The sequence below is a fragment of the Cyclopterus lumpus genome, chromosome 11 (assembly GCF_009769545.1).
Source record: "Cyclopterus lumpus isolate fCycLum1 chromosome 11, fCycLum1.pri, whole genome shotgun sequence".
In the NCBI taxonomy this organism is placed as follows: domain Eukaryota; kingdom Metazoa; phylum Chordata; class Actinopteri; order Perciformes; family Cyclopteridae; genus Cyclopterus; species Cyclopterus lumpus.
In genome coordinates this window covers 9,558,362-9,578,744 of record NC_046976.1, presented here as the reverse complement: position 1 = coordinate 9,578,744, position 20,383 = coordinate 9,558,362, and the positions used below count along the sequence as shown (strand labels likewise).

The 20,383-nt window shown below is 41.4% G+C and overlaps 1 protein-coding gene across 1 annotated transcript in view; it reads left to right on the top strand.

Moving 5' to 3' along the window:
* The window catches only part of atxn1a (ataxin 1a), an 86,533-nt gene that overhangs the window by 24,102 nt on the left and 42,048 nt on the right, over window positions 1-20,383 (top strand). The window contains exon 3 of the mRNA XM_034545055.1: window positions 6,353-6,537. The gene's annotated coding sequence lies outside the window, so the exon portion shown is untranslated. The remainder of the gene's footprint in view (window positions 1-6,352; window positions 6,538-20,383) is intronic.

Below are 20,383 nucleotides of genomic sequence, written 5' to 3'. Positions count from 1 at the left end.
TTATGTGTGTGGTTATGTACATCAGTGGGGTTGGGAATATGTTGATAAAAGCATATTTCAGGTGGTTGTTTTGTTGACCTGTTCTAATATTTAATTTCCTTTCAAGGTTAATTCTTCTTCTTCCACCATTCAAAAACAACCTAAACTCACAATTATATTATAAAACATGCATTTTCCTCTTCAAATGAAGAATCCCTTTTTTAGTTGTGTGCTTAATTGGTAATGTCAATTTCCAATTTATTTCTGATCCCCCCCCCCCCCAAAAAAAGGACGCGTATCCCTTTGGTTTTTTACATTTCTGGAAGGCCACTGCAGTTGCAGAGTATTTCTGTCCCTCACCAAAGAACTATAAGTTGACTTATATACGCAATCAAGCCATCATACAGAAACGTCTCTCTCGCCTCAGTGACAGACATGGAAAAAGAGGACAAGTTGACTCGTCGTTCAGAGCACTCTGATAGGGTCTACATTTTGTCGGCAAGTGAGACTAAAGGTTTGTGTGAAGGAGGTAAAGGAGGTCTCATGACACCGGCTCTGACAGCAGCAGCTTGTATCCCGGCGCTCTCATGTGGTGGTAGTGCAGCCGTAAACCGGGCGGCCATTATGCCTGCTGTCTGCTTCACTGTCAGATTACTGCTGGAGGTACGACCCTCCAACTGTTTACTACGTATAGTCCACTTTCCTTTCAATGCATATTAATAAGTGGATATTTGCTTAACTGGATTGCATGTCTGGTGCACAACATGTTTTTGTGCTGCAAAGTATGTGTTTAAATGAAGTAGAGATGATTTTCTCTGTGTAAAGATGACACTGAGAACATTCCATATCAATGTTGTTCCAGCTTGAGCTTGTGTGTGTGTGTGTGTGTGTACAGTATGCGAGGGAGACCGGGAGAAAAAAGACTTGAGAAATGATTAAAAGCAGTAATTACTATGCATGCGTGGGCTGCATATGTCTTTTGAATGTTTGGAATAATGTAAGTCGAAGAACGCAATTTGTGCGCGCGCAAGCCGCCGCCGTGCATGTGTGCCACTTTGAAGATGTGAGTGTGTGTGTGTGTGTGTGTGTGTGTGTGAGTGTGTGAGAGTGTGTTCCCTGCAGGCCCCCCTCCCAGCATATTCCCCTTATCCTTATTCTTGGATCTTAGGGGGGGCGATCAAAGCCGGGCTCCCTGCTACTCCAGGCCCTCTGCGCTAACGCTGCTCGACTGAGGAATGCTGAGTAATTCCCTCAGGTGACAGCTTGTGCTCTGATGTTCAGCGTTTGGTGCACTCTGTCAACAGTCTCACTCACACATGTTAACTCCTCAAACACGTGTGATCAGGAATAAATACTGTACATGCGTGTAGCCACGCAAAATGGGAGAAATGGAGGAATTCCTTTCTGTCGCTCGAGCACTTTCACACACTGCTCTCGAGCAGTAGTGTGTGTGTGTGTGCCGTGAGCTCTGCTCTGTATTTCATTCTGCCTCGCTTACATCTCAGTCACGTGTCACGGAGGTGTTTTTGGGTTGTGATGCGTTGCCCTGGAGAATACTAGTATTGGAGAAGATGGTGAGGAAAGGAAAGAAGGAGAGTAACAAGAGGAGAGAGAGAGAGAGAGAAGGAAAGGCAAGGAGGGAAGAATATGAGATATTAGGAGAGAGGAGGAGTACGGACAAAGTGAGAGGAAAAAAAGAGATAAGATGTCTGAAAACATCAAACCTGATGAAATAAATGCACTACTACTTAACGCTGTCTTTCTCTCAATACTGCAGCATTTTGTAACATTACAAACACAACCTTGATAATTTGTTATCAAGTTGACATTTTAAATTGCTCTGTGAAGTAACGTGATCACATCATGGCATCAAACAGCTGTTGTAATGCCATAAAAAGTTCAGTGACATCAGGAGATGCTTAATTAAAGTCCCCACCTGTGGAGACCCAAGAGAGTCAGAGAGGAAGCAAGTTCCTGTAACATTAACCTCTTTGGAAAGAAAAGTTCCCAATGGTCAAAATGTCTCATGTGTGCATGTTTTTAATCTTCATTCATATCTCTGGACATTTGTCTTCTCTAAGTGTTGGACTGTCTATTTTTGCTGCAGTGCTATCCACGCTACCTCTGCTGTATGAATGGTAGTGGAGATGTCTGTTCATGAGCGGGGCAACGCGTGATCATCAGGTACACAAAAGCACATTTGGGCAGCTTTTAAAGAGTCGGCTGAACTTTGACCTGCAGTGATGGAGCTGTCTCATTACTCTGTCTCATGGTATGTGTCGGCCTTCTTTTCTCTCTCTCTCTCGTACACTGATTTTCACCATTTTAATTGATTAAGCTTTACCCAAATAGTAGTTCACAAACAGTATTGCGAAGCCTGGTTTGAACATGTGTCGGCAGAAATAAAAAAAGGAAATTAATAAAGATGTTGAGAATAATTGCAATTGCATGTGGTGCTAATAGTTTGTCATAATATTCATTATTGTTGTAAAGTTAATGCAAGTTAGTTGAGCAGTTCCACACTTTTACACTTGATTTGTGATTCATTGTTCACACTCCAATATGAATGTGGGATATGAGTCCATTTCTGGCTCATGTGCACATTAATAACACATGTAATCTGATTATTTACTTGGTGCTTCATGGATAGTCTCATGAATGAATCAGCTTTCAATACATATGTAGTGATCTGAAAGAGGTGCTTAAAATTATTTGTGTGTCTCGTATGTAGATGTAAGCCGGTGCAGACAGAGTTGTGTTAAACTAACCAGCCTATTGTTGGCCAGTTTGTTGCTTGTTGTATGCAGCCAGTGAACCAGAGCCGGCAGCGCAATCCAAGAACTTTGCAACGCTGCACTTTCCTCAGCCTTTGGAAGCCAACACTTATGACGCATTTAAAACCAGAAAAAACAGCTTGTTTGTTGCAGTGTATCTTTTGCAGATTAGGCAAGTAAAAGTTAGTTTCAATGGAATTCCCTTCTGAGGACAGTTAGTTGCCTTCTGGTGCATTTGGTCCATTCCTTTATTCTTCTTTTTTCCTCTACTTAAAAAGGTACACATAGAGAACAGTGCCAGCATAAAGAAGGGCATGTTAATAAAGCCCAACAGGCCCACAAGGAAGCAAATAATGTAATGTAAACTGTAATAAGCCAAAACGACAGTCATGAAAACTGTGTGGATGTTGTTGATGGTAACAGCGTTAGCCAGACAAGCTAGGTCAGGGTAAGATATATTACTCTGTTCCCCAATACACACACACACACACACACACACACACACACACACACACACACACACACACACACACACACACACCTCACCTATGGCTCTGTTATCAGCTGTGTTTGCTGTGTCTCTGAATGTGAGTGTGTCATGTGTGTCCAACCCTGTGTGCGACATTGGTATAGCAGGCAATAGAAAAACAGACTGAAAGGGGCATGGTTTGGTTTGGTAGGTGCACATGGAGATGTACATACACGCACACACGCACACACACGCACACACACACACACACACACACACACACACACACACACACACCCTCAGGCTGACACTATTATCGAGTACATTGTGAGACAGAGGGGAACTGAATCCTAGGCTGCTGAGTAGGAGGAAAAACTTGTCTGTGTGTATTTTACAAAGGGTGTGCACACATTCAGACCACTCTTTCCCACGTAACAGACAAGGTGAATCCAGGTGAAAGCTCTGTCCCCAAAATGTCAATTTATATATCAATTTCAAGTTTTTCTTGCATGCCTCGACCAGCGAATGGAGAATCCAAAAACACAGTAAAGACTTGATGAATTTAAATAAATGGAGGCTAGCAAGATAACATCAAGTTTGCAAATTCTCATGCAACTCGTACGGGATACTCCAAGTCTTGTTTATCCAGTCTAATGCTCACTTCTTCCCAAAATCATGCACTTTTGCCCAAACCTTACTATTTAGAACACTTCTGTTACTACTGTCTCATGCTTGCCCAGAAAGAGGAATAAGAAGTGATTAGTTTATCGGTGGCTATATGTATTTCCATCATCAGTGTTGTGTGTAATTGTATCAATATTTCTGTTATAGTTGTGAGTTTTCCAGCTCTCTGCACATTTGTTCACTTATGTTAGACTGGTGGCTCGGCTGTTAGGGCCTTCACCTCTCTGATGTACACTTCAGTTCCGTGATTGATGAACAGATCTTACATAAACTCATTTCCTCTTCTATCCACACCCAAAGTTCACAACCTGCAACTTTTTAAACGATGTTGCAAACTATAATTTCACAGTTCTGTTATTTTGGCATTGCGCATGTTTGCTATGCTAATTCAGTTGTTAAATCTACATTAATAGTGCATGCAGTCACTACAGTTAAATGTTTTTAAACCATAATGTCTATAGAACCTCACGACTCTTTTGATTTCTGCCAACACGGAAAAGTACAAAAAGCTGGCATTGAATGCCCAACTATAGAGCCACATCTACTCAATTAGTTGTTAATTGCCATTTTGATTCGCATTCAGATAACATAGAGTATGGCAGTCCGGGAGTATGAAGCAGAGAGTGCTGGTCTGTTTATCAACCAGGCTCTCAAAGACGCCAGACTTCCAGAACAATAAGTCATTGTTCATATGCCATCTTTGCTAGAGCTGTATTACCGTTTTCATTTTGAACATGTGTGTGTTTGTCCTGTTGCATGTGTGTTTGTAAGTGTGTGTATGTGACTCTTAATTCTGTGTGTGATCATTTATATGTGTATACAAGGTGTTCCTTCATATGCCTCCATGTGCGTGTATGTTTATCACATTTGTCTCAACTTAGTACAAACAAGACAACGTGTGTTTTAGTATCGGTGGCTGTCTGCTGGGCCTCGTTGTCACATGATTAACTGACCTTATTTTGAGTTGCCAAGGCGATGTCTTGTTTCAGGGTTCAACTCTATGCACAGCACGACCCCGTGACCTTGGGACATGTCTTTGTCGCTACGGTAACAGCCTCCTGGGTTACTGTAAATGAGAAGAGGGTGTTGGTTGGGTACACCAAGCATTTTTAAACTGTGCTTGTGCATCAAATTAGACACTTTAGTACATTTCTTAACCAGGGAACATGAACACCTTTCACACGTTGTGATAAATGAAACGGTAGTCTTCTGCCATGAAAGTCGTTTGGGAATAAGTGCTTTGCAGTGGAGTTGTAAAGTATGTTGTAAGTTTTGGTGTGCTCACTATTGTTGCAGACATTACAGGACACAAAATACATTGTACTAATGTGTTTATTATTGTCCCTCAGTTTCTATGATATCCTGTTAATGAAACTGCATTTACTCAGTGTGTATTAAGTCGCACATTTTGAATGTTTATCAGTACTTTAAAGGGATAAACACAAGCCATTTGAAGCTAAACAAAAATGTGGTAACAAATTAACAGCAACTCTGGCAGGCTATGACCTAAACAACTGGAAAACCAACAAACAAACAACATTGTGTTTCCAGAGAAATACCAGTTGTATTACCAGCTTTCCATTTGATCATAATAGCTCTCAGTTAACTGGAGGCCTTTGGTCAAAGTGAAACATAGTCCTCAACACACAGAGAGCCAAGTTCGTGAAAGAGACCTAATTGCCTCCAAATAACTATGTTTTGATTTTCTTTTTTTTAATAAAGGATGCATGCCTCAAACCATTGTCTCATGTGGATAAACAAATCGTGGTTGCCATGCTGATGGGGCATCAGTGTATAAATAGCATGGTTGTTTGTTCTGAATACTCCAGACAGAGAGAGAGAGAGAGATGCAAGGACAGTGATAGCCAGCGTTCAGAACCACACGCACAGGCCTTGTGCTTTGTGATCTTATCAACAGCTACTACGAGCATGGACATTACTTTTGAACGCTGATCTCTGTCCATTTTGACTGCTCTGGGACACTGCCAAGTAACACTGCGCATCCCAGGTTACCGGGTTGCATTTGGTAACATTTCTTATGCATTTGATAGGATATTTTATGCTTTTTTTCCTTTTCATTAAAGTTAAAGATTATTAAATTGTCTTGCTGACTTTTGAGAACTATAAAGATCAAGAAGTTCTGGATGCAAGTGGGCGAATGAGCGAGTTGAAGGTAGTTGGAGGGTCGCACCTCACAGAGAGTTGACTTTTCTCCATAAGCTGCTGTTCTGCACAACTGCCATTAAAACTGAAAGCAAATCATTTTGTGAAAAATAACACTTGGCTGAAGGTTGAGCTGATGATTGTAATTGCATAGCAGGGGATTTGCTTATTATGCAGTGATAATTGAGTTTGCAGAAGCAATAATCATGACAGAAAAAAATAATATAAAGGAGCAAGGAACACTTTAAAAGCTCTCTCTCCGTCTCTCTGTGTTTCCCTGTAGGGAATGGTGACAGCACCTGCAGACAGTCAGACGTGGACCGACAGCGCAGACACCCGCAGCGCTTCCCTCCCATTGGTGGAGAGATCCAGACTTTGCACCAGGAATCGCAGCTCCTGTCGGTTATCGGCATCAGGCTCCACCTACTCCACCTACTCCGCCCAAGTCGCTCTGCCTCCTCTGCTCAGGTAGGATGGAAGTCTGGTGTCATCTGGGTCTTATCCATGTAATGTGTTTTGCTTCAGTTCGAACCAACTACTCTGCGTTTTCTCGTTTGCACGTTTGCGTGAAAGCTGTGGATCAAACCCAAAAGAAGCTAAACTACTAATAAATCCATCTAATAACTGTGCATGGACTGCATAAGCAATGTATATATTTGGGAACCATCATATATCCATGTGATTGCTGGGATTTCCCCTGATCAATCAAAAAGTGAAAAGGAGTACACATGTTGTTGATTGATCGTATTCCAGCAGTTCTTGGTTAAGAAGCCATTGACACTTTGTGACCGCAGAGTAATTACTCTTACACTACAAGAGTCTGTTTCTAATTGTTCCTCATAATTCATTACATACAAGCTCCAGTTACAGATGCAGCAAAGTGTTGCCTGACCTGATGTCACTCACTAAATTAGATTTTCCATTTATCGCTAATGACGTGGGATGACTCACCAAAACGGTCCAAAGAATCAGTTACTCATCAGTCCATATATCTTCATGCTTTCACCACTTGGTTCCTTAGTGTAAAGACACTGTGAACACATAAAGAACCACAACTGAAAGGCAACTATGTATCTTTTTGTTTTGTTTTAAGATGTCCAAATGAGCCACACATCCAGGTGTCAAAGCAACCTTGGATAGCAGCCGACTTAACCGACTCTAGTTTGTCTTCTTCTGACAATAATCCCAATAATGTAAAAGCCTTTTGGATGAGCAGAGAAGTATCCAGTAATAAGAAAAAAGGAGCAAAAGTAAATGTTACAAAAGATTAACATAATTCCCAGATTGGAAAACGCTGCACTAGATATTGTATCTGGCTAGATGTTACACTCTGATTTTTGTATAGTTGCTAATTGTCAGTATTAGAGTTATAATAGAGCAGTCTGATGTGCGTATGGGTTGTGTTTTTCTGTGGCCGATAGATGATAATATTTTCTGGACCTGTCTGAGCTCCTGTCTCTCTTCCCCTCTCCTCTTCCATTCATGTGATTCGTCTTTTGATTGTATTTATTGTTTGTCCATAAACGCTCCTTTCTCCCTTTCTGTTTCTGTCTCCATTTATTCTCTGTCTGTCCTCTTTTCCTCCTTTCTGTGTCCTCTTCCTCCACCCCATCTATTGAAGCTCCTCCGTCAGTCCTTTATCTCCGTCTCGCCAGCTGTGTGTTGAAGCTCCATTCTCTCCTATGAGGGAGAGTAGAATGAATAGTATAGGGCTTACTGAGAACAGTGAGGAAGCCAATCCCTGCCTTTCGTCTCATTGAATCCATCTCTTACTCCTCTCGTGTCCTCTTGTATCCTCTCCTCTCTTGTCCCCTTCTTTCCTCTCCTCGGTCCTAAGACTCTGCTGTGAACAATCCTGTGTCCTCTGCCTCCTGCTGCTCACTTGTGTCTTAAATGGAGAGTTGCTTTTTATAGAAGCTGTATTTCAGGTGAGGGAATTAAAGTTTTAATTAAACTACAGATAAGTGTAATTATTATAATTTATTTAATCACTAAACCCAAAAAGAATTGTTTTCTGAGTCTCATCCCTGTAGCTGTTGACAAAACAGTTTTTTGTGTATTACCCTCCAGCAATATGCAGTGATACTTGACTCACAGAGAGCATCATTAGATTCTGCTATGAGGTACTTCAGTGAGCTTGGGGACTTATCCTACAACTATACAAATATGTTTTGAAGTACAGACTAATTAGTTTATTAAATTAACTTTGTACCAGTTCAGAGAAGAGTAGCGAGGAAGGGCGTAAAATGAATAACTTCTTAGAGAAAGTACAAAGAAAGGTAAGATTTAGATGAAACAAATGCAAGAACAGTAGATAATTAAATGAAAAGCTTGAATATATAGTTGTCTTAAAAGTAATTTTTTTAATGTTCTGTTTCTTTCTCACTCACAGCAATTCAACCTCTCTCTGTCCTTCTTTCCCTCCCTGTCTCCTCTCCACTCTCTGTCTCCTCCTTTCTTCACTCATCACTCTTGCTGAATGGACATCAACACTCCCTGATTATTTCTGCTTCCCCTCTCTCTTTTGTGAATTCACTGTTGACAGTTGCCTTTCTTTGAGCAGAAAGCCTCAGAAATGAGCAGATGGAGTCCTGACAGTCTCGAAGCTCAAACAATGATGCTGGGCGGCCAGTCATCGTGATCAACACGTCAGAAAATTGCTGTTAATGGGGGAACATATACATTCTGTCCGTTGTCTATATAGGGGATGGATCCATTTTCGTCCAGCTGCCGGTGGAGGATGTCAGAATCCAATCGCATCATATCTAATGATTAATATAGCAAGAAACCACTATTATCTGTTTCAAGATATAGTGGATTCATGTCTACCTGAGCAGATACTAGTCGCTCTCCCTCTGTGTATGTTGTTATCCAAGTTTCTCCTTGCTTTGTTTACATAGCCAGGCCAGGCGAGCATGTTTTTTGTGCATCACATTTTAGCGTGCCCCACTGGTTAGCTCACAGGAGATGCCCTGCACTACTCTCATACTGCAGTAACAGGTGATAGTCATAGTGAGTCCACCCGCCATTGATATGCATTTGACTGTTTTCAAGTACGACACAGGGTGGCACAATGAGGAAAGAGTCTGCTTTGAAGTCTGGTGGTTCGGCAGCTGATACGTCTGTATCTCTTGCCAGGTGGCAGCGGGATGAACAGGATACCAGTGGTGTCCTGGGCGGCTTTAACTGTAGATGTTTAAAAGGACTCTGCACAGGAATTCAGCGCTCTTAAGTCTCCTTAAGAAATACAGCCGTATTCTTCTTCACCAGGATGGAGATGTGCGATGACCATGTCAGATTGTCTGTGATGCTGATTCCCAGGAAATTAAAGCCGTCTGGCTCAACCTCATGTCCACTGATGTAGACGGGGAGGGGTGTGTGTCTTCACCTCCTGTTTTCTAAAATCAACAATCGGCTCCTTGGTTTTTACTGACGTTGAGTAGTAGGTTGTCCTCTGAGCACCTTTGTGCACGATTGTTGATTTCCTCTCTATATGAAGTCTCATTGTTACTTGTAATCCGGCAGATGATGTTAGTGCCATCCATAGACTCTTTCTGTTGGGGGTAGCAGGTGTGTAGTCGTGAACTAGAGGCGGGAGGGTTTGGGCAGGGTTACATGAAAAACAAGATTAACCAGAAGACTTTCTTCTAATATTGGTTTGTCTCGCAATGTCTATGGTACTAAAGTTAGAGACATTGTTTAATTGTAAAACTGTGGGATGGATTATATATTCTTTCAAAAACTTAAAGCTAAAATGTATTTGGACCTTACTAATGTTTTACTACTTAGTTGTTATTGCCAGACTGAGTAATTACCAGAAATCAGGTACTGATAATCAGCCTCATCCGTCTGCTGTTACGAGACTGGAAGCATCACATTGTTCTGCTCATTAAGTTTCTCACAGTACTGGTCGACTGTTACTTTAAATTCAGATAATCCCAGAGGCTGTGATATATTAGATGCTAGGAGAACAAGTAAACTTGTTTATGTCTTTCAGGGGCAATCTGACAGCTTTATATGGATTCAATCAATTTGCAGAGATTGATTTTGTCTTTTTCTTCATTTGAGACTGAAATTACTCCCACCCACTCTCTTCGTTAGACTCAATGCAGCCTGCAGCAACAGCTCACAGTAATCTCAAAGATGTGAAATTACCAATTAACCCAGCAATGCTCTCTATAATAAAGCTTTGCAGCGGCCTTCAGATGTCCAACAATGCCACAGAGTATCAGTCCTTTAACAAATGCTCAATATAAGGTAAACTTCCTGTTGTTTGATATGAGACTGTAAGCCAGTTTATGTGGATCCAGCAACCTGGTAAAGGTTAGCATTAACAACATTTAAATGTCAGACATTACAGAAATTAATTTCCACTTCACGCTGGTCTCTTGTAGGAAGGAATCTGTTGCATTATGTTCCTTCAGAGGGTTATTCAACCTGACTAAAAGGAGGTGTGAGAGTGTGTGAGTGAGTGAGAATGGATTTTCCCTTTTCTTGTAAAAGCTGCTTTATTTGATCTGGGCCTTCGCTCTCATTGTAGAATTGAATTGGGTTTGGTGACCAAGACACACACGTGTACACCTGAGACTGCCATCTTTCTCCTGCAGCTTGCCCAGAAGGAGGGAGCGAGATAGAGAGAGGGGAAGGAAGGAAAGAGAGGGAGAAGAAGAGGTGCAGCGGCAAAGTAAGCTACATGAAGATGAAGAAGGTGGTGAGAAAAGAAAGAAAGAAGAGCTGAGAGCTAATACGAGAGTAATGGAATGAAAAGAAAAGAGAATAGGAGTAACTTGCATCTTTTAATGAATGTATTCTCTTCTAATGTGGTACTGGCCACAGAGAAGAACAAGTCACTAATTGAATCCGGACACAGTTTTTCATTGATTCTTCTTGATTTTCTCTGCATCTCTCTTTTTTCTCTCTGCCTTGCAGGGTCTCTCACTCGGTCTCACTTTTGTCTCGCCATCTTTACTTGTCATGCCGCTCCTCTCCACAAACACGCTCTCCAATACGCACATAGTGCGTCTGTCTTCGCACACTAAGCAATTAGTTAACTACCTTGTCCAGTGTCGCCGAGTTCATCGCAAGAGCGAGGAGAGGAGGCAGAGAAATGAAGAGTGGTGGAATGAATAAAAAACCATTGGAAATGAAAGAATGGACCTGAGACTGTCTATTGTGCATGTACTAAAAACTCTTAACAGGAGAGAAGAAAATTATACAATGAAGTACTCTTGAACAGATTTAATTTGAACGTTTCAAACAAGGTCATTCTGTGAAGTGAATCAAGCGTTCTGTCAAGCAGCTATCTTCTTGTCATGTGCTTTGTGTTATTCATTTATAATTACGTAAGCAGCAACAAGGTTTTACCTAATATGTATTACCTCCAGGGAAAGCCTGTGGGAAGATCATGTGTTCGGTAGCGTGTGCGTGTGTGTGTGTGTGTGCGTGTGTGTGCGTGTGTGTGTGTGTGTGTGTGTGTGTGTGTGTGTGTGTGTCGATCTTTCCCTAGCTAATCTGGTAAACCACTGGACCCATCCGCCAAGTAGTTTCTCATTTACGACTGTATGCTCATGGATCTGTACATGTTCTGCTGAATGATGAGCATCTCCACGTTATGTTATGATTCACCAAAGTTAGACGCAATACGAGATGCATAAAACCCCATCTTTGTTATCTTTGCCATCTTACATGTCAGGGAGCCGGGAGGGACAATTGAGTGACGTTCAACTCTTTGTTTGGGAGGGAAGAGACCCACCTTGCAGAGATCTGCAGTTTACTGAGTGCATTTTCTATTAGATATATCAAAAAGAAAATTAACATTGAAATCACTCATGATTCAAGTGTGGCCTGGACCCAAAACCCGAGAAACCCTTTCACAAGGTTGAAAAGCTCTGCAGCACAGCAGCACAATGTGTATTCTGTCTTCTCTACCACCTAACAGAACAGTTATGTCATTGAATTTCAGAGAAATTATACTATTTCTGTTGTGAGAACCACAAAATAAAAATGTCAGTATAATAAGTCTTTGGGTGACTGTGGGTCAGTGTTAGCAGGTCTGTCTTTCAATCAGAGGATCGGTGGTTCGATCTGTGTGTGTCTGCATGGCTCCACCACTGTGTTCCATCACACCGATCTGATGTTCCTGTAGGTCATTACTAACGAGCCATACTCGTCTTGCAGCGGTTGGTGTGTTTGTTTGTGTGTGGGAATGAATGAATGGGGATGGACGCTTGTGTCTGCATTTTTGTGGTGTTCACTGTATCTTTTGTGAGAGCGACTCAATGTATGGAAGCATTTTAAATTCGTATTTAAGATGAAGTGGAACTTAAGAAATGTGTGTGTGTGTGTGTGTAATTCTGCTCCGCATGGGTGCCATTATTCACATAAGTGTGCTTGTCTGCTTTCAGCGTGATTAATCCACTGTCCTCCTAACTCCGACCCACTTTTGTTGCTCTCTTCTTTGTTTGCTCTTGATTCCCTCCTGCTTTATAGCATTAAGCAGTGAGTAATGATGACTGACATCATCTTTGTCGAGGCTATGGACGACTAATTGGCCAGAGCGATCTTATTGCATTAGATGTTATTCCTTCAGGGTATTCCCTGTCCTCCACCCCCGCTTTGAAAGATATCCCTCATTGTTTTCACGGAGCAACTTATTGCTTTTGTGTGGCATTAGGATTGGGTTTTATTGTATTCATGGTAGGAATTCACTGACTGGTTGTAAGCAGGTCGTGGAATTTGCGTTTTTGATTGATGGTTTGTGCTTTATAACTTGAAAACCGTCTCATGTTAAAAGCTTAATTGCCATTATCTACAATGCACGTCTCAGGAAACCTCAAGGATATTACAAACGCGCCACGGGGACACTAATACACCACTCAAATGTCTTTGGTTATTGTGTGGATGCTCTAGGTGCTCGTGTGAGAAAACAATAAAGGATGAAAAATGAAGTCGCGCTTTAGATTTACTAACAGCCCTGAGAAGCTTTTTCCTCCGCTCATCTCCTACCCTCTCTTGCTGTCCTCTCCGTCTTCTTCCTTTCGCAGCAGCCGCTCTAAGAGGCACCTTTCCAAGTGAGGCAAAATGATTATAGTAATGGATGCTACTCACTCCAACCCTTCTCTTGCTCTCTATCTGACTCACTCCTCTGTACATTCTGTTCTGTACATTAATGTGGCACTGGGGATGCCCTCGCTCTCTGCAGCTTAATGCAATCACACCTCCAGTATAAGTGCTCAAGGAGAGACAGAGAAGCGGTAAGAGAAAGTAGGGGATATCTGAAGGGGACGGGTGGGTGGCGACTGGCAGAAGTGATCACATCAGAGGATGATAATTGCCTGCAGACGGCACAGAGAAGCCGAGCAAATGATATAATGTACATGTTTCTCTTCCCAGTCGAGGTTCCTGTGCAGTTCCTCTGCACACATGTCATCTGTACGATCATGGAAATACTAATTTCCTGCCTCCTTTTAACTGGCAGTTTGATTATGATAGTTACCTCACGTTTTTTTATTTTTTTTTCGCAGATAAATTAATGAAATAAGGTAAAGACACAGAGAAAAGTGGTATGTATTCTCAGATAGTTTAATGGATCCTAGGCCTGGATGTTCTGAAATAGTCAGGAGTTCATGACGACGAACCTTTTCCCTCCAGCAGTTGAGCTCCGTTCAGCAAACTTCAGCTTTTAGTGAGATGAATGGGGATGGTTTTTGTGGGCCCTGGGAAGTCCTCATGCTGAGACCTATAGATAGCTTATTGCTTTTACAACTAGGCGGCATGATAAAGTACCTTCTTTCTGACCACCCACTCTCTCTGTTTGCTCTTCATATTGCTCACTGTGCCTTGTTGCCTCTCTAATCTTTGTCTCTTTTTTACCTCTTTGTCAACTTTCCTTTGATTTTTTCGCCCCGTCCTCCTTTCTGTTTTTCTTTGCATGGCTCTTTCTAACTCAAGTTGTTGTCTCCTCTTGTCTCCCTTAACTATCCTCTCCTCCCCTCTCTTTAATAGTTAGCAGCCACTGCTTTTTCATTTTATTTATGTCAATTTCCTTTTCTTAGGTGGTTGGGCATGGCTGAGTAGACTCAGAGTGGTGTTTGTGATTGGATGATATGACACCTTTGCAATTAGCTCCCCCCCTCTGTGATAACAATCCTGAGAAATCCAGTTAAAGTTAGCTTGACAGGAGGCAGAGAGAGAAATAAACGTACCATTAGGACTGCATTTGTGCCGGTAGCGATGATGTACATATGATATCTGACAGAGTAACGCAACGAGACATATCTGGAAATTGTAGTGTGCCTGTGGTACTCAGACCTGTATTTCTTAACACTATCAGTCCACAGTAGCAGCATTAGTCTGCAGCTGAATTATCCCTTATCTGTGAGACAAAAGTTTTGTTGGGTGGATTCTAGTTGGAGGTCTCAAAACATCACACATTATTCTTGTACGGTATAGCGCTGTATATACCATGCCTTCCTCCATGTCAAAATTGTCGGCACATTTTGTACGACAGTGCTGATGGATGGCCACTTCAGTATCCCTGTATATTCTCTACTCATGCTCCTGTTCTCAATCCTTTTATGTGTGAAGAGGTTTGGGCTAATAGCCCATTGAGCCCAGCTAGTTTTCCTTCACTTGGGGCAACGGATTGAACTCGGGGCTAATGCAGCGCCCTGTGGCTTCCTGAATGGTAGAACGATAGCAGATGGGCTTCGGTTCGGTTGAATATTTCAATGGATTCATCCAGGGTGATAGCCAGCAGATAATATTCAACACGGCCACCCGAGAGATTATCAAATGTACGGTATTTGTTTGTGTAATGATAGCGTTAAGTAGAAGTTCTTCTTTCCAGCAGAAATCTGTTTTTTTTCTGGTGCTCAAGCTCTTTTGCAAATAATTTCTGTGCCAATCAACTAATCGATTAGTAGACTAATTGTTTTAGCTCGAGACCAGACGGCCAATGTATCTGCCCAAACGAAACGGCACAGAGTCTAACTCTTACTAACTAATAATACATTTTGCATATAGCATCAGTAGCTGAATTAAACTTAAGAAAATAGATCTTTCCAGTCCGTCACATATTTTCACTATCTCTCCTTTAAATATAATGTCTTTGTGAGACTGAAATCTCTGGAGCTTTCATAAATGCATTCGTACAACACACCTCCTCTCAGCAATAATTCAGTGCTGTGGCGCTACACTCCGGTAGGGCTTCATACAGTTTAATGATAGGCTGAGATAAACATACATGGCGAGGGAGGAACGATCTGCTATAACCTCACATTCATTAACAGTTTTAGCATAAAAAGGACAGTGATTCAAAAGCATGTTTAAATGACAGCCATGAATATAAAAGGGGGTCGCCACGGTTACTCTAATAATGAATCTGTGTCTGTATTGTACAGTCTTCTAAAATAATTAAAACATTAGTATGGATAATGATGATGAGAGCATAACAGACCTCAGACTTGAACGACTAGTGATTTACGTGCTGTGGGAAGGAGGAACACTCCTGTACCTATACCTCACAAGGTTTTCTCACCATGGCTCGAGAATAACCTCTAAACTATGAAGCCTCTAGTTAGTGTGTGTGTGTTTGTGTGTATGCACAGTATGTGTGCAGAGGTGTGTGTGTGTGTGTGTGTGCGTGAATATGGTTGACAGCAAGGATTACACAACAGACGCCTGCAGGTCACTCTGAATGACGGGAGACACAAATCATTACAAATACAAATGGGCCGTAGCTGCACGTACACACATGTGTTCTTGTGCTCTCTCTCTCTCTCTCTCTCTCTCTCTCTCTCTCTCTCTATCTATCTATATCTATATCTATATATGACGAGAACACACACACACACACACACACACACACACACACAGAGATATATATATATACAGTATATATAGGGAAGAGTTTAGCATGGGACAGTGGATGCAACTCTTCCCACCACATAAGAATGCATGAACAAACCAGCAGACAAGACTCTGAGGAGCAACATGAAGTCAAACAAACATAAAGGGACACACGCAGTCCCCCTGCACACACTGGGATCCATCTGTCTGTTTCTATGTTCAGGAGGCACGCACGGCAGCAGCCATGGAGCTTTTAAGGTATTTGTCGTTTGTAGGTTTGTGGCTGCTCAGTTTGTTGTTTATCCGACTATAGACTCTGAAGAAAAATAGTTATTATATATAAAGATGTGATGCAGCCTGTGTCTCAGCCCTTTACCCGCTCCTCTCACTGCTCGAGCCGTACTGATTAATCTACATTGCTCCTTTAATATAAATCTATGTCCGCTAGTCACTAGAGCTGCACTCAGACACCCGTGCACACACAATCACACCATGTAATTCTTTACATCCTTTTGCAAGCTCTTGCACTCACACGTACAGAGAAAATAGATTTCATGAGTGAGGATGACGTGCCATGTGTGGAGGACACACGGGTCCAGTTTGGGCACTGATTCTATTCTAAATGAAGTTTTTGAATTATTGAAACGCCTGTCCACTTTCTCTGCTCCCTCTGCCTCTCCTTCTCTCTCTCGCTCTCGCTCTCTCTTCTCTCCCTCTTTAGATCTAATTTTTCTCTTTCTCACAGACTCTTATCTTGTTCTTCCTTCCTTATTTTTTCTCTTTTATTAGATAAGCGGTCAGATTGATTTGTGAACCAGTAGTTCAGTGACTGTGTGCGTGTGTTTGTCTGCATTTGAGTGATGTTGGTTAATCCAGTGTTGTCCTTGGGGAAAGATTTGGCCCATATTACAGTCTGCTATTACTGTGTCTCACATCTCCTGTGCATTGAGACAGTCAGTATTTACTATTAACTCAACTCCTTCACTTGCAAATACAAAAGGACACACAGATGTAATAAAATACTTTTATGTTTAGATACAGTTTAGTGGCAAATTGTCAAATGCAAATCAGTTCATGCTATCGTCATTATTTAAAAAGAAAATCGCAGCTTCAATATACCAAATCCTATTAAAAGTATTGGTAACTTTTATTTTACTTTCTATTTTTTATTCCTACTAAGATGAATTACCTGCATTGCCAGTCGAGATAAGATTAACAGCGGTTGACAAGATCATTTCACAATTCACAGATATGAGAACACCTTTCTCAATCAGTTCCGGTAAATAAGGAACAAAATCTACAACATTGTAAAACAAAAGATCATTCTTCGTCCACAGAACAGACAATTTCTGGTTTAAAATTGATATAGAAGGAATTAACTTAATGCCAGTATGAATCCCAAAGTCTTTCAGATAACTGTGGTTTATAAAACATAGTCCAAGCAGGTTTAACTAAATATTAGATGTATAATCTAATGTTTGTTTGACACACTCCCATTTCTTTCTGTCCATAATGGCGCAGTCCTAAGGTGACATGGTGTGGTTCTACATGTCAGTCTGTCTATGGGGAGGAGGTTATGTATTACGTATTATGTGTTTTTTTTATTTCAAATTATTTGTCTTGACTGTTCTGTCATGTGCACTGCACACACATACGACCATCCCATTATCAAACAGACTCGACAGAGGCCAGATTACACAATTTACCACCAACTGGTAAAGACTGATCAGCAGGTACAGACATGTGGGAACCAGTGGTAAAATACTTTGACACACATTCTCCCCTCTCCCCTGTGGTTTATCACCCAGGACTTATCGCTGACGGCGGCTCTGCCTTCTACTGTCTGGACCTGCCTGTCACACAGACCTCCGGATACACATCCCAGATAGAGGGTCATTTGTGTCATTTCAAATGAAGATTGGAGAGAGGTAGATGTACAGTTTGGCTCAGATGTCAGTAAGACAGGTCTCTATCCTGTTTTAGTGACAGGAGTTGGTGAATGGTGCACTAATAACCACAGGGAATGCGTGCTGTGTTGAGCATGTCAAATAACAGCAGCGGTGTCTTTTTGCTGATGTTTTATCTTTAAAGAAAAAGAGATGACAGCCATATAAGTGAAGGTTTTGTACTTAGATGTAGGGATTACTTTTTGAAGCTTGTTTTCTTTTTTGAGGCCATATAAGGACAGAGCCATGAGAATAAATCATCCAGAAACCAACATCGGAACCATGAACAGGAATCTTGAGTGTCTTTGGATTGCTGGTATTTCTTATCCCACTCCATCTCCCTTCCTCCATGTCTCTTCCGCTCTCTGACGCTGTTTCCTCCGTCCTGTCCGCTCTTCAATATTGATTTGTGCTGTCATTGGTCCAGTTATTTATGAGACCCCTCCCTGTTCTTTTTCCGTTGGCTTGGGTAAAATTCTTCTCCAGTCAAATACAGGAGAGCTTGATTTTGTGACAAAAACAGAATGTGACGTATAATGGTACGTTTTCAGCATATGTACACGCATGGAGGTTTTACAGCCTGATTTCTTCGTCTTGCTTTTTATTGTTGTTGTTCTCTCACTCCTTCCCTCCCTTCCTTCTGGAATTGCAGCCAAAGACTGTTTCCCATAACCTCTTCAGACCTGTGTGTGTGTGTGTGTGTGTGTGTGTGTGTGTGTGTGTGTGTGTGTGTGTCTGTGTCTGTGTGTGTGTGTGTGTGTGTTTCTGCACAGAAGTCTTAAATAAGAGGCAGATCGAAAGGCATGCAAGCCTTGTACACAGACCCACTTGACTGCGCACAAACACAAACACTTACACTCCCACACATGTACAGCACAGACCTCATTGCACAGGCCCCAGGGATTTGTGTAGGTCCTATTTCCTGTTTGGGGCTCGGGAGAATGGGGAAGTAGTGAGGATGAAATATGACATAACAACAGTGGTGGTCTTCCTGTGTGCTCTGCCTGGGTGTTACCCACATGTAGTTTTCCATGGTTGTTAACTGACCGTGTGTACAGCTGCCATTAGCTTTGTGAATTTATTAACACAGAGGCCTGTTTAAAAAAAAAAAAAGAAAAGCTGGTTTGCAAACACACAACCTTTGCATATAAAGTCACTTTCTTATCATGAGCTGTGATCTCAGCGTGCCTGTTATGAAGGAGCCTTGTTGTCTTCAGCTGAAGCCACTAATGCACGAACAGTCATTTCATTCATATACTGATATGCAGTGAGTATCGAGTACCAATCGAAATGTGACCACGGTCAATTATTAACAGTGTACAAAAAAGTGCTTGATCGGATGCTTATTTACTTTTGACCGGATATTTTATTTACATTATTAGTCTTTAAAGGGATACAAAGAGTCAAATCATGTTGAATTGCTGTGAAACAATTAGATGGTGCATTAGTGTGAACACCAGACAGATGTAGCTATTCAGTAGTGTTGAAGAATTTAACCTTTACGAAATGTTATATCTGAAACAGAACTAATGTCATTATTTCGGTGTTAACTCTACATAGACAAACACATATCAACCATATATTCATATAAATCTCAGGAACACTCCAGCCTTAAGAGTGTCTGTCAAATAAAGTATTACATTCAGGAAATAATTATCAGCAATGAGTTAGGTGTTGGTTGTAATAAAAAAGCTGGGATTACAGCAGGCGGGATGTGAGCTCCAGTGACTTCCCCTTGAGGTGTGAAGTCATCTGCTAAGAACAACAATGTAGCGCCTCGCTTACTGTGTGGCTCTTACACGTTCACCTTGAAACATGGAAATACAGGACCATGCACACACGTACGCACTTTAGCACATTTGAAGCTGCCCACCTATGTGCCTCGTGCAAATAAAACACAAAGTACAACAATAGTACACTGTAGAGTCGTGCTCTGAGCTGAAATACTAGGCAACATAATATACACAAGAAATGTCCAATTAAGGGAGTGTGTTTGATATTCAAAAGGAGTCAGTAACAGATGGGACACTGTGATCCCTAGCCTGCATTTAAATATAAGCTTTTACAATTATGCTGTATATAACATCAATACATTATTATAACAAATTCTAATATAATAAGATTGTCACCTTATTGTGATTCTAATTTAGGACATTGTTTGGTCTAAGTTGGACATTTTGCAGAGAGATCTCTTCATTCATTTTGGGGGATTGATTAGTTACATATCGCTGTAGGGAGGGCGAATAATGAAGTCTGTTAATTAATATCATCTCAGTTGACGTACAGTGTAGCGGCAGTGCTTGCGATCACAGTTTGTTTTAATCTAATACATGCAGTGAAAATAATAAGTAACACTGGTTACCTTAAAATAGACTGGAAAGCCATGCTTTTCCTCTCCATAGCAACAGTTCGCTGTTGCGCACCAACTTGGAGTTCAGAGAGTGGATTCTCTCAGCACCTTATTTACTGTGTCTGTGTGTGTGTGTGTGTGTGTGTGTGTGTGTGTGTGTGTGTGTGTG